At 43.1% G+C, this 17,066-nt stretch overlaps 9 non-coding genes across 9 annotated transcripts; all 9 read left to right on the forward strand.

The window, feature by feature from the left end:
• Window positions 1–454: 454 nt before the first annotated feature.
• Window positions 455–645, forward strand: LOC141199034 (U2 spliceosomal RNA). The gene has a single exon (XR_012270799.1). It is a non-coding gene; the product is annotated as a U2 spliceosomal RNA (small nuclear RNA).
• Window positions 646–1,767: 1,122 nt separating this feature from the next.
• Window positions 1,768–1,958, forward strand: LOC141199035 (U2 spliceosomal RNA). The gene has a single exon (XR_012270800.1). It is a non-coding gene; the product is annotated as a U2 spliceosomal RNA (small nuclear RNA).
• A 1,122-nt stretch (window positions 1,959–3,080) lies between these two features.
• LOC141199037 (U2 spliceosomal RNA) lies at window positions 3,081–3,271 on the forward strand. Its single transcript, XR_012270802.1, has one exon. It is a non-coding gene; the product is annotated as a U2 spliceosomal RNA (small nuclear RNA).
• Window positions 3,272–4,390: 1,119 nt separating this feature from the next.
• On the forward strand, window positions 4,391–4,581 carry LOC141199038 (U2 spliceosomal RNA). The gene has a single exon (XR_012270803.1). It is a non-coding gene; the product is annotated as a U2 spliceosomal RNA (small nuclear RNA).
• Window positions 4,582–10,959: 6,378 nt separating this feature from the next.
• LOC141200859 (U2 spliceosomal RNA) lies at window positions 10,960–11,147 on the forward strand. Its single transcript, XR_012272561.1, has one exon. It is a non-coding gene; the product is annotated as a U2 spliceosomal RNA (small nuclear RNA).
• A 1,121-nt stretch (window positions 11,148–12,268) lies between these two features.
• On the forward strand, window positions 12,269–12,459 carry LOC141199039 (U2 spliceosomal RNA). The gene has a single exon (XR_012270804.1). It is a non-coding gene; the product is annotated as a U2 spliceosomal RNA (small nuclear RNA).
• A 1,117-nt stretch (window positions 12,460–13,576) lies between these two features.
• Window positions 13,577–13,767, forward strand: LOC141200384 (U2 spliceosomal RNA). Its single transcript, XR_012272106.1, has one exon. It is a non-coding gene; the product is annotated as a U2 spliceosomal RNA (small nuclear RNA).
• Window positions 13,768–14,888: 1,121 nt separating this feature from the next.
• LOC141200548 (U2 spliceosomal RNA) lies at window positions 14,889–15,079 on the forward strand. Its single transcript, XR_012272266.1, has one exon. It is a non-coding gene; the product is annotated as a U2 spliceosomal RNA (small nuclear RNA).
• A 1,122-nt stretch (window positions 15,080–16,201) lies between these two features.
• LOC141199040 (U2 spliceosomal RNA) lies at window positions 16,202–16,392 on the forward strand. Its single transcript, XR_012270805.1, has one exon. It is a non-coding gene; the product is annotated as a U2 spliceosomal RNA (small nuclear RNA).
• Window positions 16,393–17,066: the final 674 nt, after the last annotated feature.

Here is a 17,066-nt window from a genome sequence, read left to right on the forward strand (position 1 = left end):
AGTAGACGGAATGTGGCAATGGAACGCTGGCTGCGCGTGTCATAATAGGCTCTGAGCCTTTATATACCTGCGCACAGCAGCAGCCACCTTCAGTCTGCTGCTGGACAGCCAGCAGCAGCAGCAGCAGGAGAGGTAATTAATCAGCAACCCTCCTGCTAAGGGTAGACAGCTGCTCGTTCCACCCCCCCCCCCCCGCCTTAATTGGTTCTCCTCCCTTCCAACGGTGTTGAGGCGGGTGGGAACAGCCGGGGGTTGAGGGTACTGTGCTAAAAGAGGTGGAGTTATGCAGATCTAAAACGCGTGGATTGCAGCAGCAGCAAGCCGAAAAGTGCAGGCATGTGAGGGATCTAGAGGTTGACAGCATGTCTTCTTAACGGGAGTCCAGGTGGCCATCTCCACAAATGGACTTTTCAGAATCCTTGGGTGGCACCGTAGTCGGAAACCAATTCTGGTTATCGCTTCTCGGCCTTTTGGCTAAGATCAAGTGTAGTATCTGTTCTTATCAGTTTAATATCTGATACGTCCCCTATCTGGGGACCATATATTAAATGGATTTTTAGAACAGGGAGATGGAAAAAGAGCTTGCTCTGTCCACTCCACGCATTGACCTGGTATTGCAGTATCTCCAGGACCGGTGCACCCCTTCTTTAATGCAGTTTCTAAAATCAGAAAGAATTGAATTCAATGCTTTTTGTTCATTTTGCTTGTTTGTCGGATTTTGGGATGGACTCTTTGGCTTTGCTTTTCTTCTCCTCATTGGATTTTTCATGTTAAAAGTTGCAGAAGCCAGATGACAAGCTCATTTTGGTTCAACTTCAGCAACTGTGCATTGCATTGCCATGTAATGTAATGTAATGCAATGCTATCTATCTAGCTCTCCCTCTATACTTCCTTTTGGATAAACAGACATATTAGGCAAGCATTTTGGAGCTTTCACCTAAATAACTACAGGTGGTGAGATAAGCTGCACAATATAATTGACCTTTCAGTATATTGTTGCACACACACCATCTATTTAGCAAATGCCCTTGTTATCAACAGCAGCCTTTTAAACTCACCTGAGCTAACAGGTATGTGAGCTGGTTACTCTGCTGCGCTTAAAATTTCTTTTTTGGTTTGCTACAATGCCTTTTCTGAAACGTTGTCTCCCTCTGCTGGAACACTGACTTCTTTCATTTAATGCCTGCAGACTATAAAAGAGAAACCAACCCAAAAAGTTTGGTTGATTAGTCTGTGGCATTCTTTTAAACTGTTGCTTATGGCGGTCTCTGTGAGCTTCTCAGTGACATTCAGCCATCCAGGTATCCCGCCTGCAGTAGACGGAATGTGGCAATGGAACGCTGGCTGCGCGTGTCATAATAGGCTCTGAGCCTTTATATACCTGCGCACAGCAGCAGCCACCTTCAGTCTGCTGCTGGACAGCCAGCAGCAGCAGCAGCAGGAGAGGTAATTAATCAGCAACCCTCCTGCTAAGGGTAGACACCTGCTCGTTCCACCCCCCCCCCCCGCCTTAATTGGTTCTCCTCCCTTCCAACGGTGTTGAGGCGGGTGGGAACAGCCGGGGGTTGAGGGTACTGTGCTAAAAGAGGTGGAGTTATGCAGATCTAAAACGCGTGGATTGCAGCAGCAGCAAGCCGAAAAGTGCAGGCATGTGAGGGATCTAGAGGTTGACAGCATGTCTTCTTAACGGGAGTCCAGGTGGCCATCTCCACAAATGGACTTTTCAGAATCCTTGGGTGGCACCGTAGTCGGAAACCAATTCTGGTTATCGCTTCTCGGCCTTTTGGCTAAGATCAAGTGTAGTATCTGTTCTTATCAGTTTAATATCTGATACGTCCCCTATCTGGGGACCATATATTAAATGGATTTTTAGAACAGGGAGATGGAAAAAGAGCTTGCTCTGTCCACTCCACGCATTGACCTGGTATTGCAGTATCTCCAGGACCGGTGCACCCCTTCTTTAATGCAGTTTCTAAAATCAGAAAAAGTTGAATTCAATGCTTTTTGTTCATTTTGCTTGTTTGTCGGATTTTGGGATGGACTCTTTGGCTTTGCTTTTCTTCTCCTCATTGGATTTTTCATGTTAAAAGTTGCAGAAGCCAGATGACAAGCTCATTTTGGTTCAACTTCAGCAACTGTGCATTGCATTGCCATGTAATGTAATGTAATGCAATGCTATCTATCTAGCTCTCCCTCTATACTTCCTTTTGGATAAACAGACATATTAGGCAAGCATTTTGGAGCTTTCACCTAAATAACTACAGGTGGTGAGATAAGCTGCACAATATAATTGACCTTTCAGTATATTGTTGCACACACACCATCTATTTAGCAAATGCCCTTGTTATCAACAGCAGCCTTTTAAACTCACCTGAGCTAACAGGTATGTGAGCTGGTTACTCTGCTGCGCTTAAAATTTCTTTTTTGGTTTGCTACAATGCCTTTTCTGAAACGTTGTCTCCCTCTGCTGGAACACTGACTTCTTTCATTTAATGCCTGCAGACTATAAAAGAGAAACCAACCCAAAAAGTTTGGTTGATTAGTCTGTGGCATTCTTTTAAACTGTTGCTTATGGCGGTCTCTGTGAGCTTCTCAGTGACATTCAGCCATCCAGGTATCCCGCCTGCAGTAGACGGAATGTGGCAATGGAACGCTGGCTGCGCGTGTCATAATAGGCTCTGAGCCTTTATATACCTGCGCACAGCAGCAGCCACCTTCAGTCTGCTGCTGGACAGCCAGCAGCAGCAGCAGCAGGAGAGGTAATTAATCAGCAACCCTCCTGCTAAGGGTAGACAGCTGCTCGTTCCACCCCCCCCCCCCGCCTTAATTGGTTCTCCTCCCTTCCAACGGTGTTGAGGCGGGTGGGAACAGCCGGGGGTTGAGGGTACTGTGCTAAAAGAGGTGGAGTTATGCAGATCTAAAACGCGTGGATTGCAGCAGCAGCAAGCCGAAAAGTGCAGGCATGTGAGGGATCTAGAGGTTGACAGCATGTCTTCTTAACGGGAGTCCAGGTGGCCATCTCCACAAATGGACTTTTCAGAATCCTTGGGTGGCACCGTAGTCGGAAACCAATTCTGGTTATCGCTTCTCGGCCTTTTGGCTAAGATCAAGTGTAGTATCTGTTCTTATCAGTTTAATATCTGATACGTCCCCTATCTGGGGACCATATATTAAATGGATTTTTAGAACAGGGAGATGGAAAAAGAGCTTGCTCTGTCCACTCCACGCATTGACCTGGTATTGCAGTATCTCCAGGACCGGTGCACCCCTTCTTTAATGCAGTTTCTAAAATCAGAAAGAATTGAATTCAATGCTTTTTGTTCATTTTGCTTGTTTGTCGGATTTTGGGATGGACTCTTTGGCTTTGCTTTTCTTCTCCTCATTGGATTTTTCATGTTAAAAGTTGCAGAAGCCAGATGACAAGCTCATTTTGGTTCAACTTCAGCAACTGTGCATTGCATTGCCATGTAATGTAATGTAATGCAATGCTATCTATCTAGCTCTCCCTCTATACTTCCTTTTGGATAAACAGACATATTAGGCAAGCATTTTGGAGCTTTCACCTAAATAACTACAGGTGGTGAGATAAGCTGCACAATATAATTGACCTTTCAGTATATTGTTGCACACACACCATCTATTTAGCAAATGCCCTTGTTATCAACAGCAGCCTTTTAAACTCACCTGAGCTAACAGGTATGTGAGCTGGTTACTCTGCTGCGCTTAAAATTTCTTTTTTGGTTTGCTACAATGCCTTTTCTGAAACGTTGTCTCCCTCTGCTGGAACACTGACTTCTTTCATTTAATGCCTGCAGACTATAAAAGAGAAACCAACCCAAAAAGTTTGGTTGATTAGTCTGTGGCATTCTTTTAAACTGTTGCTTATGGCGGTCTCTGTGAGCTTCTCAGTGACATTCAGCCATCCAGGTATCCCGCCTGCAGTAGACGGAATGTGGCAATGGAACGCTGGCTGCGCGTGTCATAATAGGCTCTGAGCCTTTATATACCTGCGCACAGCAGCAGCCACCTTCAGTCTGCTGCTGGACAGCCAGCAGCAGCAGCAGCAGGAGAGGTAATTAATCAGCAACCCTCCTGCTAAGGGTAGACAGCTGCTCGTTCCACCCCCCCCCGCCTTAATTGGTTCTCCTCCCTTCCAACGGTGTTGAGGCGGGTGGGAACAGCCGGGGGTTGAGGGTACTGTGCTAAAAGAGGTGGAGTTATGCAGATCTAAAACGCGTGGATTGCAGCAGCAGCAAGCCGAAAAGTGCAGGCATGTGAGGGATCTAGAGGTTGACAGCATGTCTTCTTAACGGGAGTCCAGGTGGCCATCTCCACAAATGGACTTTTCAGAATCCTTGGGTGGCACCGTAGTCGGAAACCAATTCTGGTTATCGCTTCTCGGCCTTTTGGCTAAGATCAAGTGTAGTATCTGTTCTTATCAGTTTAATATCTGATACGTCCCCTATCTGGGGACCATATATTAAATGGATTTTTAGAACAGGGAGATGGAAAAAGAGCTTGCTCTGTCCACTCCACGCATTGACCTGGTATTGCAGTATCTCCAGGACCGGTGCACCCCTTCTTTAATGCAGTTTCTAAAATCAGAAAGAATTGAATTCAATGCTTTTTGTTCATTTTGCTTGTTTGTCGGATTTTGGGATGGACTCTTTGGCTTTGCTTTTCTTCTCCTCATTGGATTTTTCATGTTAAAAGTTGCAGAAGCCAGATGACAAGCTCATTTTGGTTCAACTTCAGCAACTGTGCATTGCATTGCCATGTAATGTAATGTAATGCAATGCTATCTATCTAGCTCTCCCTCTATACTTCCTTTTGGATAAACAGACATATTAGGCAAGCATTTTGGAGCTTTCACCTAAATAACTACAGGTGGTGAGATAAGCTGCACAATATAATTGACCTTTCAGTATATTGTTGCACACACACCATCTATTTAGCAAATGCCCTTGTTATCAACAGCAGCCTTTTAAACTCACCTGAGCTAACAGGTATGTGAGCTGGTTACTCTGCTGCGCTTAAAATTTCTTTTTTGGTTTGCTACAATGCCTTTTCTGAAACGTTGTCTCCCTCTGCTGGAACACTGACTTCTTTCATTTAATGCCTGCAGACTATAAAAGAGAAACCAACCCAAAAAGTTTGGTTGATTAGTCTGTGGCATTCTTTTAAACTGTTGCTTATGGCGGTCTCTGTGAGCTTCTCAGTGACATTCAGCCATCCAGGTATCCCGCCTGCAGTAGACGGAATGTGGCAATGGAACGCTGGCTGCGCGTGTCATAATAGGCTCTGAGCCTTTATATACCTGCGCACAGCAGCAGCCACCTTCAGTCTGCTGCTGGACAGCCAGCAGCAGCAGCAGCAGGAGAGGTAATTAATCAGCAACCCTCCTGCTCGTTCCACCCCCCCCCCCGCCTTAATTGGTTCTCCTCCCTTCCAACGGTGTTGAGGCGGGTGGGAACAGCCGGGGGTTGAGGGTACTGTGCTAAAAGAGGTGGAGTTATGCAGATCTAAAACGCGTGGATTGCAGCAGCAGCAAGCCGAAAAGTGCAGGCATGTGAGGGATCTAGAGGTTGACAGCATGTCTTCTTAACGGGAGTCCAGGTGGCCATCTCCACAAATGGACTTTTCAGAATCCTTGGGTGGCACCGTAGTCGGAAACCAATTCTGGTTATCGCTTCTCGGCCTTTTGGCTACGATCAAGTGCTTTATTGCAGGAGATTGTAGTTGAAGGGTACTCGGGTACCCCTCTCCTTGGCCTGGCAGGATCGTCCACTTTGGTGGACTTAACCTGCTTGCTGCTATTAGGGAGAGGGCTTAGTCCCAGGGTAACGTGTTGCGATCCCCCAGCTTCCAGGTGTCTTTCGCTGCAAGAACACTGGGAGCGCAGATTGCAAGCGGCTGCAATTTGCAACCTTGTTGCGGTTTCCATGGAGGTTGACCCTAACCTCGTGCCTCTTTATGCGAGGCTAAAAAACTCTATCCGAGTTCACTTCACGGCGGGTGGCTCGGATATGAGGAAATTAGGGTATGTAGTCCAGGACGTGCTCAGGAACCTTCTTGGCGTGCAGAGGAATGAAATTCTGTCCATCCAGGATTATCCTAGAAGAGGTGACTATGACATCACATTCACCGGAGAAGGTATTTTCAGAGATGTTCTAGAAAAGTTAAAAAAAGTTGAAAATAATCCTGTTCTGAAAGGGATACAAATTGTTGAGCACGTCCTGGATGAGGTAAGACTTGTTGTCGTAAAAGTATTTTCGCCTTTTGTTTCTGCTCCAGAAATTATGTCATTTTTAGCAATTTATTTTAAAAGTGTTAAATGTATTGGGAAGATACTTAATGAATATAACATATGGACATCTAAGTGGAAATTTCTTGTGAAGTGTATAAGAGATCCAAATACACCAGGTGGTATACGGCTCCCCCCTGCCCGTTTTAAAATTGGACAAACAAATGGGGATTTCTTCTTTTCTGGGATGCCAGTATATTGCAGAAATTGTGGGCGCTATGGTCATTCAAAAGAAAACTGTAATGTATCATGTAGAAATTGTGCTAGTGAAGAACATGAGACAAAAGAATGCCCTAAGGAAAAGAAATGTAGTTTTTGCCAGACTCCAGGTCACTTTTATTTTTCTTGCCCTCACAGATTTCGGGAAGATGAGCAAAAGGGAAAGTCCAAGACGTCCGACCAAGGACCAAAAGATCAGACCACCCCTCAGGAGGAGGAACAACAACCTGGAGCCTCTGGAGACAATAAGGGCGTACCAAATAGTGAAATGTCTCCAGAGTCTATGACAGGTAAAATACCAAATCCCAAAACCTGGCTGCAGGACCTGCGAGAGTCCAAAAGGAGGGCTGAGAAGGAGCAGAAGGGCACTACTGGTAAGGTCAAAAGGGACCGGCAAAAGGCCGACGCAGAAGCCCATGCCCAGTCTGGGTCTCCTAGGGCTGAGGGCGCTGAGTGGATAAAGGTGGGTCCGAAGAAAGAGAAAAAGGGTGGTTCGGAGGAGGCAGCAGGAGGTGAACAGATGGACACTTCTTCAGAAGGGGACGTGGACGCTGGACCCTCAGGGGTTTCGGTCTCCGCTGCTACAGGTGGGGACCGGGATCTTGCTGCCTCTGAAGAGTCAGAGGCTCTGCCTTGTGCGCAACCTCCTCCTATAGGACGACCTTCTACAGGTCAAACAGGGGCGGCGGAACCCCTCGGGGACCCACCTGATGAGGAACTGCATGGCCAGCCAATGGAGACCCAGCGGGTTCTGCCAGCCAGCCCTCCGAGCTATGCCAGTGTAGCGTCGGGTTTATATAAATGTGGTAATCTTTCCTCCTCCACGGAGACTCTCGTGACGATACTATCAGATGAGGAGGGAGGCGCAAGCCCAGTGGTCTGATCAGGTTCATCGGACAGGTAAATCCGTTGCTCTTAGTTACCTAAGTAAAATTTCTACATTTTCTAATGATGGCTGAACTCAAAGGTATTTCCCTCAACGTGAGAGGCATAAAATCTAACACGAGAAGAACTGCTCTTTTTAATTTTTTTACGTGTTTTACTGCATCTGTATTTTTTCTGCAAGAATGTAATATCCCACATGAAATGTCATATCAAAAATATAAAGATGAGTGGAAGTGTGGGCCATCTGTCTGGTCCGGATCGAATGCTGCAGGATCAGCGGGTGTAGCCATACTTTTTAAAGGGAACGTTTTAATTGATTTTATTCAGGAAATTTTACCAGGTCGTATTTTATTAGTGAAAGCTTTTATTGATGGTATTAGATGGCAGTTTTTAAATTTTTATGGATCCCCAGAGAAAAATGAAAGAGCCGAAATGCTTGATCTTTTACCTTTATTTATTAATAACTCTGAACCTTTTATCTTAGCAGGGGATTTTAATTGTGTTTTAAAAGGTGAAAACCGGCGCTCCAGCTCTGTAAGCAGGAACTACGATAAAACCTCAGGTATGCTACATGATATAGTCAAAGATGCTAAATTGATAGACATATATAAAGAGTGTCATAGTGACAGCCCAGAGGACGCCGGTTTCACTTGGAACAATGCTAATTGTAGCTCTAGGATTGATTTTATTTTTGGTTCAGACAAAACAATACCTGCCAAATGTGAAGTTTTAACTAATATATTTTCAGACCATAAACTTTTATCCTTTACCATAAAAGTAAATGACAACAAAAAATGTGGTAAGAAAAGCTGGAAAATGAACGTATCCCTTTTAACCGACCCGCAGATTTTATCAGATTTTATTGAGTTTTATAGGAAATGTAGAAAAGGGAAAAAAACAAATGAGACTATGAGTGTATGGTGGGATAGAATGAAAGTAAAAATAAAAGACTTTTTTATTAAAAAGAGTATATGTAGAGCCAAAGAAAAATATGAAGAATATAGAATTTTAAATACCCGCCTACAAACATTATTTAAGCTCAGAGACAATGGGATAGATGTACAACTTGATATTTCAAACTTAAAAGAAGAGATTTCAAAATGGCTAGAACAAAAAGGAAAAGAGATAATTTTTCATTCTAGAGTACAACATATAGAAGAAAATGAAAAGTGTTCCAGATATTTTTTTAGGAAAAATAAAAAAGAAAAAGTGATAATTGACCATATAGATGGTGAGAATAATATAAAAAATATGCTGGGTAAAGTAGAGGTTTTTTTTTCTAATCTTTTTCATGGAAAAAATATAGATAATAAATTAATGGATGATTCGCTGCAAGGACTAACAGCTGTTTTAGATCCCGCATCCCAAGAGTTTTTATCCCAAGTTTTAACGGAACAAGAAGTATTAAAAACTATTAAAAGTTTTAAAAATGGAAAGGTCCCTGGTCCTGATGGCATCCCAATAGAATTTTATGTATGTTTTTATGATATTTTAAAAGATGATTTGTTTTATTTGTTTACTGAGGTTTTTAATAATAAGGTTTTATTAAATTCCTGGAAGAAAGGTGAAGTCTCCCTCCTATACAAAAAAGGTGATAAATCAAAATTAGAAAACTGGAGACCAATAACACTTTTAAATTGTGACTATAAAATAATGGCTAAAATTTGTGCAAATCGTCTAAAAGAAGTCATCAGCAAAGTTATTCATTCTAATCAAGTGTGTGGGGTGCCGGGGCGCAGTATATGGGACAATCTGAATTTAGTGAAAGACTGTATTGAGGATGTGAAAGACAGAAAGGGGAAAATGGCGATTTTATCTATTGATTTTGAAAAAGCATTTGACCGTGTCTCACACTTTTATCTTTTTAAAGTTTTAGAGAAAATGGGCATACCAGAAGGGTTTTTACTATCGCTTAAAGCATTTTACAAGGATTGTACAAGTAAGATTTTAGTGAATGGTTTTAAGACACAAGAGGTATTTTTACGGTCAGGGGTGAAACAGGGATGCCCTCTGTCCCCCCTACTGTTTATCTGTGCACTGGAACCAATGTTATGTGCAATACGCCAAAATAAACAGATATGCGGTGTCCCTCTGCCTGGAAGCGGTGGTTTGGAGGCCAAGGTTGTAGGTTACATGGATGACGTGGCGGTCTTGTGTACAGATGCACCATCACTTACGGCCACTCTCCATCAAGTGCAATCCTTTTGTCTAGCTTCTGGTTTTAAAATCAATTTTAATAAGTGTAACATTTTAAGTGTTGGGGGGATGATTTTACGTGATGTACCAATTAATGTCTCCGAATCCATTTCCATTTTAGGTATATCATTCACTGAAAATAATGATGGTTATAATAGTTGGGAAACAGTTACACAGAAAGTAAATACGAAAATATGTATGTGGAACATGAGGAGACTTACAATGGAGGGTAAAGTATTGGTTTTAAAGATGGTGATTTTACCTCTTTTATTGTATCTTAGCATGGTTTTCCCCCCGCCTGTTAATGTTTTAAAAAAGATAACCAAAGCCTGTTTTACCTTCTTTTGGAACTCAAAAATGGAAAAGCTGAAAAGAGAAATCATGATGAAATCAAAAGTAAAAGGTGGTAAAGATTTTCCAGATTTTAATAGGTTTCTTTTAATCCATCTGTTCGTTTACTGTTTTAATGCCCTTTTTAAGAATCACTATTGGTCCTTTTTTATGCGTTTTAATACAGGAATTTTTATGAGAAAGTTTGGATGGTATGAAGTTAATATATCTGCGCCCCATGCTTTTAATTTGTCGACGCATTATGAGATTTTAAGGAAAATAGTGTCCGATTTTAATTTAGGGACTAAGAAAATAGAGGAATTAAGAAATAGTAAGAAACTAATTAAAGAAATACGTAAAAGTGAGGAAATATGTAATGTTGACAGATATGATGATGACAAATCTATGTCTATCTGGAAAATGATTAACGTTTTTTATCTTTTTAATGAACAGAGAGATCTGGCTTGGAGTTGCATGCACCGCTGTCTTCCTTGCCGGGCATTCCAATACAGAAGAGGATTTGTGAGGTCTGCCATCTGCCCAAGAGCCGGATGCCAAGAAGAGGAAACGGTGGAACATCTATTATGGACATGTAATTTTGCAAAGGATTTCTGGAGAAGACTGCTCCCCCTACTGGAAAGGGTGGCAGACCTCAAGGACTTTACATATAAAACTGTGCTATACGGACTTATGGAATGCCCCACAATGGACCAGTACACAATGGCTTGGAAGACAGTGAACTGCGCCAAGTCATCTCTCTGGAAAGCGCGCAACATTGCTATTTTTAAACAAGATGTTTTATCAGTGAATGATGTTTTAAGTTTATGTTTATGTGAAATGTATACTTATTATTTAATTGACAAAAAGAAGAATGTACATATTTCCAAAAAATGGCTTGTTGACCAAAGGAACCTAATTATTTAAAATCTTTGTATTTTTTTGTTTTGTAAATTTCATTTGTCTTTTAACGTTTGGTATTTGTCTAATTATGCTTGTAATTTGTTAAAGTTTTAATAAACGGTTTTATCCCTCTGCAGGGGATAGCCAAATTAAAAAAAAATCTGTTCTTATCAGTTTAATATCTGATACGTCCCCTATCTGGGGACCATATATTAAATGGATTTTTAGAACAGGGAGATGGAAAAAGAGCTTGCTCTGTCCACTCCACGCATTGACCTGGTATTGCAGTATCTCCAGGACCGGTGCACCCCTTCTTTAATGCAGTTTCTAAAATCAGAAAGAATTGAATTCAATGCTTTTTGTTCATTTTGCTTGTTTGTCGGATTTTGGGATGGACTCTTTGGCTTTGCTTTTCTTCTCCTCATTGGATTTTTCATGTTAAAAGTTGCAGAAGCCAGATGACAAGCTCATTTTGGTTCAACTTCAGCAACTGTGCATTGCATTGCCATGTAATGTAATGTAATGCAATGCTATCTATCTAGCTCTCCCTCTATAATTCCTTTTGGATAAACAGACATATTAGGCAAGCATTTTGGAGCTTTCACCTAAATAACTACAGGTGGTGAGATAAGCTGCACAATATAATTGACCTTTCAGTATATTGTTGCACACACACCATCTATTTAGCAAATGCCCTTGTTATCAACAGCAGCCTTTTAAACTCACCTGAGCTAACAGGTATGTGAGCTGGTTACTCTGCTGCGCTTAAAATTTCTTTTTTGGTTTGCTACAATGCCTTTTCTGAAACGTTGTCTCCCTCTGCTGGAACACTGACTTCTTTCATTTAATGCCTGCAGACTATAAAAGAGAAACCAACCCAAAAAGTTTGGTTGATTAGTCTGTGGCATTCTTTTAAACTGTTGCTTATGGCGGTCTCTGTGAGCTTCTCAATGACATTCAGCCATCCAGGTATCCCGCCTGCAGTAGACGGAATGTGGCAATGGAACGCTGGCTGCGCGTGTCATAATAGGCTCTGAGCCTTTATATACCTGCGCACAGCAGCAGCCACCTTCAGTCTGCTGCTGGACAGCCAGCAGCAGCAGCAGCAGGAGAGGTAATTAATCAGCAACCCTCCTGCTAAGGGTAGACAGCTGCTCGTTCCACCCACCCCCCCGCCTTAATTGGTTCTCCTCCCTTCCAACGGTGTTGAGGCGGGTGGGAACAGCCGGGGGTTGAGGGTACTGTGCTAAAAGAGGTGGAGTTATGCAGATCTAAAACGCGTGGATTGCAGCAGCAGCAAGCCGAAAAGTGCAGGCATGTGAGGGATCTAGAGGTTGACAGCATGTCTTCTTAACGGGAGTCCAGGTGGCCATCTCCACAAATGGACTTTTCAGAATCCTTGGGTGGCACCGTAGTCGGAAACCAATTCTGGTTATCGCTTCTCGGCCTTTTGGCTAAGATCAAGTGTAGTATCTGTTCTTATCAGTTTAATATCTGATACGTCCCCTATCTGGGGACCATATATTAAATGGATTTTTAGAACAGGGAGATGGAAAAAGAGCTTGCTCTGTCCACTCCACGCATTGACCTGGTATTGCAGTATCTCCAGGACCGGTGCACCCCTTCTTTAATGCAGTTTCTAAAATCAGAAAGAATTGAATTCAATGCTTTTTGTTCATTTTGCTTGTTTGTCGGATTTTGGGATGGACTCTTTGGCTTTGCTTTTCTTCTCCTCATTGGATTTTTCATGTTAAAAGTTGCAGAAGCCAGATGACAAGCTCATTTTGGTTCAACTTCAGCAACTGTGCATTGCATTGCCATGTAATGTAATGTAATGCAATGCTATCTATCTAGCTCTCCCTCTATACTTCCTTTTGGATAAACAGACATATTAGGCAAGCATTTTGGAGCTTTCACCTAAATAACTACAGGTGGTGAGATAAGCTGCACAATATAATTGACCTTTCAGTATATTGTTGCACACACACCATCTATTTAGCAAATGCCCTTGTTATCAACAGCAGCCTTTTAAACTCACCTGAGCTAACAGGTATGTGAGCTGGTTACTCTGCTGCGCTTAAAATTTCTTTTTTGGTTTGCTACAATGCCTTTTCTGAAACGTTGTCTCCCTCTGCTGGAACACTGACTTCTTTCATTTAATGCCTGCAGACTATAAAAGAGAAACCAACCCAAAAAGTTTGGTTGATTAGTCTGTGGCATTCTTTTAAACTGTTGCTTATGGCGGTCTCTGTGAGCTTCTCAGTGACATTCAGCCATCCAGGTATCCCGCCTGCAGTAGACGGAATGTGGCAATGGAACGCTGGCTGCGCGTGTCATAATAGGCTCTGAGCCTTTATATACCTGCGCACAGCAGCAGCCACCTTCAGTCTGCTGCTGGACAGCCAGCAGCAGCAGCAGGAGAGGTAATTAATCAGCAACCCTCCTGCTAAGGGTAGACAGCTGCTCGTTCCACCCCCCCCCCGCCTTAATTGGTTCTCCTCCCTTCCAACGGTGTTGAGGCGGGTGGGAACAGCCGGGGGTTGAGGGTACTGTGCTAAAAGAGGTGGAGTTATGCAGATCTAAAACGCGTGGATTGCAGCAGCAGCAAGCCGAAAAGTGCAGGCATGTGAGGGATCTAGAGGTTGACAGCATGTCTTCTTAACGGGAGTCCAGGTGGCCATCTCCACAAATGGACTTTTCAGAATCCTTGGGTGGCACCGTAGTCGGAAACCAATTCTGGTTATCGCTTCTCGGCCTTTTGGCTAAGATCAAGTGTAGTATCTGTTCTTATCAGTTTAATATCTGATACGTCCCCTATCTGGGGACCATATATTAAATGGATTTTTAGAACAGGGAGATGGAAAAAGAGCTTGCTCTGTCCATTCCACGCATTGACCTGGTATTGCAGTATCTCCAGGACCGGTGCACCCCTTCTTTAATGCAGTTTCTAAAATCAGAAAGAATTGAATTCAATGCTTTTTGTTCATTTTGCTTGTTTGTCGGATTTTGGGATGGACTCTTTGGCTTTGCTTTTCTTCTCCTCATTGGATTTTTCATGTTAAAAGTTGCAGAAGCCAGATGACAAGCTCATTTTGGTTCAACTTCAGCAACTGTGCATTGCATTGCCATGTAATGTAATGTAATGCAATGCTATCTATCTAGCTCTCCCTCTATACTTCCTTTTGGATAAACAGACATATTAGGCAAGCATTTTGGAGCTTTCACCTAAATAACTACAGGTGGTGAGATAAGCTGCACAATATAATTGACCTTTCAGTATATTGTTGCACACACACCATCTATTTAGCAAATGCCCTTGTTATCAACAGCAGCCTTTTAAACTCACCTGAGCTAACAGGTATGTGAGCTGGTTACTCTGCTGCGCTTAAAATTTCTTTTTTGGTTTGCTACAATGCCTTTTCTGAAACGTTGTCTCCCTCTGCTGGAACACTGACTTCTTTCATTTAATGCCTGCAGACTATAAAAGAGAAACCAACCCAAAAAGTTTGGTTGATTAGTCTGTGGCATTCTTTTAAACTGTTGCTTATGGCGGTCTCTGTGAGCTTCTCAGTGACATTCAGCCATCCAGGTATCCCGCCTGCAGTAGACGGAATGTGGCAATGGAACGCTGGCTGCGCGTGTCATAATAGGCTCTGAGCCTTTATATACCTGCGCACAGCAGCAGCCACCTTCAGTCTGCTGCTGGACAGCCAGCAGCAGCAGCAGCAGGAGAGGTAATTAATCAGCAACCCTCCTGCTAAGGGTAGACAGCTGCTCGTTCCAACCCCCCCCCCGCCTTAATTGGTTCTCCTCCCTTCCAACGGTGTTGAGGCGGGTGGGAACAGCCGGGGGTTGAGGGTACTGTGCTAAAAGAGGTGGAGTTATGCAGATCTAAAACGCGTGGATTGCAGCAGCAGCAAGCCGAAAAGTGCAGGCATGTGAGGGATCTAGAGGTTGACAGCATGTCTTCTTAACGGGAGTCCAGGTGGCCATCTCCACAAATGGACTTTTCAGAATCCTTGGGTGGCACCGTAGTCGGAAACCAATTCTGGTTATCGCTTCTCGGCCTTTTGGCTAAGATCAAGTGTAGTATCTGTTCTTATCAGTTTAATATCTGATACGTCCCCTATCTGGGGACCATATATTAAATGGATTTTTAGAACAGGGAGATGGAAAAAGAGTTTGCTCTGTCCACTCCACGCATTGACCTGGTATTGCAGTATCTCCAGGACCGGTGCACCCCTTCTTTAATGCAGTTTCTAAAATCAGAAAGAATTGAATTCAATGCTTTTTGTTCATTTTGCTTGTTTGTCGGATTTTGGGATGGACTCTTTGGCTTTGCTTTTCTTCTCCTCATTGGATTTTTCATGTTAAAAGTTGCAGAAGCCAGATGACAAGCTCATTTTGGTTCAACTTCAGCAACTGTGCATTGCATTGCCATGTAATGTAATGTAATGCAATGCTATCTATCTAGCTCTCCCTCTATACTTCCTTTTGGATAAACAGACATATTAGGCAAGCATTTTGGAGCTTTCACCTAAATAACTACAGGTGGTGAGATAAGCTGCACAATATAATTGACCTTTCAGTATATTGTTGCACACACACCATCTATTTAGCAAATGCCCTTGTTATCAACAGCAGCCTTTTAAACTCACCTGAGCTAACAGGTATGTGAGCTGGTTACTCTGCTGCGCTTAAAATTTCTTTTTTGGTTTGCTACAATGCCTTTTCTGAAACGTTGTCTCCCTCTGCTGGAACACTGACTTCTTTCATTTAATGCCTGCAGACTATAAAAGAGAAACCAACCCAAAAAGTTTGGTTGATTAGTCTGTGGCATTCTTTTAAACTGTTGCTTATGGCGGTCTCTGTGAGCTTCTCAGTGACATTCAGCCATCCAGGTATCCCGCCTGCAGTAGACGGAATGTGGCAATGGAACGCTGGCTGCGCGTGTCATAATAGGCTCTGAGCCTTTATATACCTGCGCACAGCAGCAGCCACCTTCAGTCTGCTGCTGGACAGCCAGCAGCAGCAGCAGCAGGAGAGGTAATTAATCAGCAACCCTCCTGCTAAGGGTAGACAGCTGCTCGTTCCACCCCCCACCCCCGCCTTAATTGGTTCTCCTCCCTTCCAACGGTGTTGAGGCGGGTGGGAACAGCCGGGGGTTGAGGGTACTGTGCTAAAAGAGGTGGAGTTATGCAGATCTAAAACGCGTGGATTGCAGCAGCAGCAAGCCGAAAAGTGCAGGCATGTGAGGGATCTAGAGGTTGACAGCATGTCTTCTTAACGGGAGTCCAGGTGGCCATCTCCACAAATGGACTTTTCAGAATCCTTGGGTGGCACCGTAGTCGGAAACCAATTCTGGTTATCGCTTCTCGGCCTTTTGGCTAAGATCAAGTGTAGTATCTGTTCTTATCAGTTTAATATCTGATACGTCCCCTATCTGGGGACCATATATTAAATGGATTTTTAGAACAGGGAGATGGAAAAAGAGCTTGCTCTGTCCACTCCACGCATTGACCTGGTATTGCAGTATCTCCAGGACCGGTGCACCCCTTCTTTAATGCAGTTTCTAAAATCAGAAAGAATTGAATTCAATGCTTTTTGTTCATTTTGCTTGTTTGTCGGATTTTGGGATGGACTCTTTGGCTTTGCTTTTCTTCTCCTCATTGGATTTTTCATGTTAAAAGTTGCAGAAGCCAGATGACAAGCTCATTTTGGTTCAACTTCAGCAACTGTGCATTGCATTGCCATGTAATGTAATGTAATGCAATGCTATCTATCTAGCTCTCCTTCTATACTTCCTTTTGGATAAACAGACATATTAGGCAAGCATTTTGGAGCTTTCACCTAAATAACTACAGGTGGTGAGATAAGCTGCACAATATAATTGACCTTTCAGTATATTGTTGCACACACACCATCTATTTAGCAAATGCCCTTGTTATCAACAGCAGCCTTTTAAACTCACCTGAGCTAACAGGTATGTGAGCTGGTTACTCTGCTGCGCTTAAAATTTCTTTTTTGGTTTGCTACAATGCCTTTTCTGAAACGTTGTCTCCCTCTGCTGGAACACTGACTTCTTTCATTTAATGCCTGCAGACTATAAAAGAGAAACCAACCCAAAAAGTTTGGTTGATTAGTCTGTGGCATTCTTTTAAACTGTTGCTTATGGCGGTCTCTGTGAGCTTCTCAGTGACATTCAGCCATCCAGGTATCCCGCCTGCAGTAG

Source organism: Phyllobates terribilis, unplaced genomic scaffold (genome assembly GCF_046119375.1).
Source record: "Phyllobates terribilis strain yellow unplaced genomic scaffold, ASM4611937v1 Scaffold_108__1_contigs__length_5656254, whole genome shotgun sequence".
Lineage (NCBI taxonomy): Eukaryota > Metazoa > Chordata > Amphibia > Anura > Dendrobatidae > Phyllobates > Phyllobates terribilis.